Here is a 6,599-nt window from a genome sequence, read left to right on the forward strand (position 1 = left end):
GATCAGGAATATGTTTGCGTAGCATATATGTGTGCGTTAATTTTCTTCCACTCGTCTGAAAATCAGTCTGAGGAGGAGAAGGAAAAAGACGAGTTGGGTATCTCAGTCAGTTTTCATGTATTTAAAACATCAAGTCATCGCATCAAACATCGTAACAGTGTTTAATGGCTGTTAAAACAAACAGTAACGAGTTCTTCCTCTAAAAACTCTTATTTGCAATATTTATCTTTATGCAGATGTTTCCCGCTCGTGTTTGTTTCTGCAGCTTTTTCTTATTTGCTCTGCTTTTTATGGACCATAGCGTGCTTGTTTGAGTTCGAGCATGTGCAGCTTGTTTCTCAGAATGAGGATTATTCAGCAGATCATTTCAGAAAGCATCTCCAAAAACACTTCTCCTGCTCCTGTTTTCCTGCAGCACAGACTCAGGTAATGTTTACTCTCCTCGGTCTGAAGCACATCAACAATCCTAAGACCAGCCGGCTCATGAGTGTGTGAGCTGACAACAATAATTACACACACACCAAAATGACAATTAGACTGACTGCAGACTGGTCTGTGTGCAGCCCTCCTCCTGATGATGACTGGGCAGCTTCAGCAAACCCTCATTTGTCCCGAGCTGTGGCTGAGAAGCTGAAGGTTTCTATCCACGGACTCCAGAAATGGATCAAAAATATTTTGGTTTGGACTGAGCCGTGTTATTTTCCCAACCTTGACCGTGGCCCTATCTTTGTGCACAGACCTGTAGGAAGCGGTGATAAGAGTCAGGAAGGCGTGACGTGGACGCCGCTGTAAAGTTTTATCAGCATCAGAAAAGGAAAAGACCCAATTAACACTTTTCAGGAGCGTTCACGTAGCAGCTCCTGCTCTGTTTGGGTTTCTTCTTAATCAGTTATCAGACTGTTAAAACAGAGAGTGATGGACTGATTATTATTAAGTCCTGTTGAGCTTAGAGTCCTGATGTTGGTTCCTGTTGAGTCTGAAGGCTGGATTAAGTTTTCCAGGAATAAGACACGTGAGACGAGCAAGAGAGAACACGTGAAGCGCGGCATCCTAGCATTGTAGCAGCCATGCTAGCTGAGCTTAAACGGTGCTTTGAGCTAACAGAAGCATGCCAACATTCTCACCAAGACAATGCTAACATGCTAATGTTCTGCAGGCTTTTGTGTGCTCTGTTGACCCTGTTAGTGTTTTGAATTAGCATGCTAACATTGCTAATGGGATTGTGATGATGACGATTATAAGAAAAGTGGGAACTTTTTTCCAATCTAGTTTATAAACAAAGACTGAAAAGAAAAATTTGAAAATAAAAAAAAGTTTTTTTTGACACAGAATCCCAATTTTGATATCAAACAAAAAGTCCTGAAATAGATTTTCATTTTTTTCCCCCACCCCTAGTGTAAACATAGCCAGACATTTAGAAAAGCTGAAGACACAACATTACAATATTTTTTCCCAGTTTCTTTACTATGAATTCTGCATGTCTTCCATCTTTGGTCCTTGTTAACTGTGTCGCATTTTTCTTCTTTGTTGGATTTATTCGCAGGGTAAACTATGTCACGCTGCTACGGCGTCACACATTGTTAAACAGTTGGGGCTTACGGCATCCGGCTTAACGCTGCCTACCACAGTGGGGCACAGTTTGCTGTGGAAAGGCAAACAGGATCAGGCTTAACTGTACCAAACCGTCCCAAACCATGCTGAACGGACCCGGACTGCTTGGTGGAAACGCGGCTAAAAAGGTACCATGTTTAGGTACCTAAACACATCCTTGTGACTGTGAGGGAGTGGAAGAGTAGGAGATTTTCCATGCAGGACATGAACACAGCATTATAAAGCTATATATTGAAGAATAAAGATGTGAAATTTAAAAAAAAAATGTGTATTTTATTATTGAACAAATTGATATTTTTTACCACATAAACACAAAAAAAGTACAAAAATTGGTACCGCTGTGTACTGGTACCAACTGCCAGATACCGGGTATCGGTACCGTATCATTTTAAATGTGAAAGGTACCCATCCCTAGTCACTTCCCACATGCTCCCCTGTGTCCTTTATGTTGGCATTGCAGTTAACCAACACATCCACCAGGGGGAGCAGCCCAGAGTCAAAACGAAACAACGAAACGAAACTCAAAAACAAATATGGCGACTGTGGAGGAGGTGTAAATAATGTTCTGTTTGCATAAAAGATAAAAATGGAGGCAGTGTTGTGGCAGGCCTGTGGTCAGTGAGGCAGTTAAATACATCGCAAAAGTTCCACGATTGTTATTTCATGGAAATGTGAAGAAAAACTGCTCCCCCTGGTGGCTGGCTGCAGTATAGGTAAAAAAAAATCCAGCTTTCCAGTCATTCCAGATGGGCTGTGGTCAAACTTTAAAGAATTAAAACACCTGGTAGAAATGTTTCTCATGTCTGATTGTTGTGGTGATTTGAAGATATTATTTGGCTGTCTTGTATTCAAGTCCTCTTTGTCTGTTAAGTTTCATTTTCAGTAGGTATACAAGGTTAAAAACGAGGTTTTACGTCAGGTTTAGTGATGATTGACAGCTGACGTTTTGGTGTATTTTTTTTCAGGGATTGTAAAATATGTAGGGAGGTAGAGCAAAGAAGAGATTAGACTTGTGAAAGATAGAAAAAGTTGTCATTTATGTCACCCAGCTCCACTCAGACTCTCACATAGCCTCAACTGTGCAGACTCTGGCTACCGATGGCGGCGCCTGTGACGGGGTTAATGTGGCTTCAAATCCGGACAATGGTAAAAGGCTTCCACATTTTGCACAGCATCCCGTCTCTTTGGGATTTGATCTTAATGAAAAGTCCTGAGGGGACGATTAGGGCGAGGATTAAACTTCCCAGACACTCCTGAAAACCACTGAGGTGACAGAAGTACATCAAACACCTGAGGTTAAACTTCCCTGGAGTTCACTCAGCTCCAGTATTTCCAGATTCTAGCAACCAGGCAGCTAAACAATCACATGTGATTGACTCATGCTTGTTTTCAGGACACAAACACACATCACGATGAGTTTGACGGCGTTCCCACAGCACGCCCGGCTGTAAAGTTTCTGATTCTATACGTTTTAAGAAACACCAGCAGCCAAACTCAATCACTGAAGCATGAATCCCCGCTGCCTCCTCTGCAGCTCGTTGGCAGCTCAGTGAAATGACGTTCACGTCCTGGCTCTGCATCAGTCCCGTCTGCCAATCTCTGTCACCTCTGCAGTGAAACTGGACGAGTCCAGACCTGCCGCGGCAGTTCGAGGGCCTGGGGTTTGATTGCTCTAATGAAAGCTCATTTGGAGCGCCGCGTTGTCAAAGAGGCATGAATCACTGCAGGAAAAGGCCCGAGGAGCAGGAGAGTGTCCCCGCTAACAGGCAGCAAGAGGAGAGTGAACAGGGGAGAGTGTGTGTGGGGATTTCTGAAACATGATGAGTGTCGTGTGGTTTCTTCAACTTTGGTTTAAAGTGAGTCAAAGTGAGTCAAAGTTAATGCTTTCTGTCAAACACACACACACACACACTCCTCCTCCCTCTGTCAGTAAACACACCTGATGTTGGCGTTGATGTTAATTTTCCTCTTTATTAACACCATCCTCTTGGCCGAGGCTGCTTGTTTTCCTACAGGTGTTCTCCAAATCCGCTCCGTCACACGGTCTGTCATTACAGCGAGGAGGAGACGGAGGGTTAGGGTTAGGGTATTGATGATTAAAGACACTGACACTAAATAAAATCCTGTGTTAACATTTAGTTGAACTAAATCTTCATCCCATCTGTCAATAAAGCCTGCCACCGCTCTACTTCACCTCCTACAACATCAACAGCCCACCAACTTTCCATGCACCTGTGGCTAACCTCAAGTTTTACAGCCCTGGGAAGATAACTACATCTACAAAAAGACTAATCTGGAAGAAAATACTGATTTTAATTCTGTGTGGATCAATTCATTTAACTGACAATGTGCTGGATTAATATACATACTTGGCATTAGGCGAATCATTAGCAGTCAACAAAAAATAATAACTTGAGCGATATTATGTTATCAAATTCAGGTACTCTTTTTAAAATGTTAAAGTTTTGCAAATTTATCAGATTTCCTTTTAAAAAAAAAAAATAAATTGTTGAAAATTTTGATTTTTTTTTCATTTTTTTTTTTCAATGACAAATAAAAAAAACCCCACTATATTTGTAATTTCTGAATTTTTAGAAAATTTTCCCAAGTTTTGAAAGTACATTTTTTAATTGTTATTTTTGGATTCTTTTTTATTATTTCACTTGTTTATTTTTTAAAAATGTATTTATTTGTTTGTTTTTGAAAGTTTTGAATTCATGTTTCTTTTTAAAATTTTTGATTTTTTTTTTTTTATATTATTAATTGGACTTTTTTTATTTCACTTTTTTAAATGTATTTATTAGTTTGTTTTTGAAAGTTTTGAAATAATGTTTCTTTTTAAAATTTTCGTTTTAGTTATTGTTATTAGACTTTTTTTATTTCACTTTTTAAATATATTTGTTTATTTTTTAAAAGTTTTAAAATAACATTTCTTTTTGAAATTTTTGTTTTAAATTGTTACTGACAATCCCCATGACCAGGGGTCTGCAACCTTTACTTTTATCGGAGCCATGTTTCCTCAGCTCACCAGGATTAAAGTCATTCAGGAGACACAGAATCTACTTTATCTTCACAATAAAGAGAAAAAAATGGATAAAATTCTCAACACAGTGAAACTCAAGGGAAAAAAAAGATCTAAACAGGACATTTTTTAATTTTATAAAATTGTATATGTGATGTCTTAGTTTTTATTTCAGATAAATTTGCAAATATCTAAAAAAATTTGATATTCCAAAAATTTGCTTTTTTTTCTTTCTTTTTTTTATTAATTTAAATTTTAAACATTTGGTAATATTTTTAAAAAGATGAAATTTTAAAAAAATGTGAAATTTCCAAAACTGATTTTTTTTTTTTTAGATATGCAAAATTTCCACAATTATTAAACCTCAAAATTTTCCAAAATATTTAAAAAGAAAAATTTTCAAAATTTGCCCAAAATTAAAAAAATATGTTTTTATTTTACAAAGATTAAAAAAATGAAACTCAATCAATGCGAAAAATAATTTGGAATATTTTAAAAACTTGTGAAAAAATTTCCCCAAAACTGAAAGAATACCTGAATATGATAACATATTGATTGCATTACTTAACTCATCTTTTATGTTGTTTTTGTTGTTTGCTTATGTCTTGCTATGTATCAAGCATGAATATCAAGCAGGCACATTGTCAGTTAAATGAATCACTTTCAGATTTGTCTTTTTGTGGATTTACTTCCTGAATGCATGAAAATAATGTGGAAAATGTTGAATTGCCTATTCTCCTGAGGCGAGGTAAAGGCCAGCATGCAGAGTGAGAAAGCATTGCGTATGATAAATAAGCAGTTATTTCTTCTGCAGCTTTGGTTGGTGGTAACATTTTCCTCTTCTCTTAACGTTTGCTTCCTTCACTTCAACCCTTCAGGTCTCTGAGTTCGTTTTATTCATTCATCAGAGGAATCTGCAACAGTTCAGGCACGCTGTCTCTGATTAAAAGATGGTTTTTATTCTGTCTCCAGCGCAGAGGATAGAGGATAAACACAGGAAGACTCAAGAGGAACCAAATCATTCCCTCAGCGATGCTGGAAAATAAATAATTCACACTCAGGCTCGTGTAAGAGCTTCAAGTCCATTTCATCCCCAGCACGCTGCACAGGAGTGATGGAGTTGGATGGTGTTGGATGGTGTTTGAGCGGCGCTGGGATGTCGCCTCCGTCTCCCTCTGATTGCCGACTGCGTCTCTGATTAGCTCCTCAAGTAAACATGGAATTCATTCATGTCGCCTCCCCTCTTCACTCACCTGTCGTGTGACCTCCACGCCCCTCCACCCTTCCTCCGAGGCGCTCTCTCCATCCTCCATCCTCCGAGGGGCTCCTGATTGGGCCTTCTTCTTCTCCCCTGTGCCGCTCAGCCGACTTCACAGCGTGCAATTAGCCGGTGAGTCATAACCAGGAAGAGGAGAAATTCACCAGGGTTCCCAAAACGTCTCCTGGAGGACGAGGAGGAAGATGAGAAATGGAAATTGCTGTGTTTATGTTACATGTGCCGGGGTTTGGAGCTCACATAACTGTTTTATTTAGTAACAGCCGTCATGGAGAGACGCTCATCCAGGCCAAGAATCCTTGACATCATTGATCTGTGTGTGCCGAGGTGTTTTGAGCGCAGCACAAAGAGATGAATGTAGTTTCTGTCGTCTTTTAAAGAGGGGTCAGGGTCTCATCTGTGTGTTCAGCTGCAGCATATAACAGTTTTTAATTCTCCATCCAAAGAAACGAGGCCGCACTCAGGAAGGATGTGACCCCATCGACCCTCCATCATCTGGAGACTAAAGACTCACAGGAAGAAGGTCAGCGACTCCGCTAACGACTCCACGATACAAACATCAGCGTTATGAGAGTTAGAGAGCAAATCCAGCGACCAAAAACAGCACTGAGCTGAGAGAATGATGAGATCTAACCTCTGACATGACATGTTTACCAGTTTGTTTTTGTTCAAACTATTTTGTAACCTGAA

The sequence above is a fragment of the Halichoeres trimaculatus genome, unplaced genomic scaffold, assembly GCF_033239565.1.
Source record: "Halichoeres trimaculatus isolate MK-OKI-2021-1 unplaced genomic scaffold, fHalTri1.1 fHalTri1_scaffold_10, whole genome shotgun sequence".
NCBI classification, from domain to species: domain Eukaryota; kingdom Metazoa; phylum Chordata; class Actinopteri; order Labriformes; family Labridae; genus Halichoeres; species Halichoeres trimaculatus.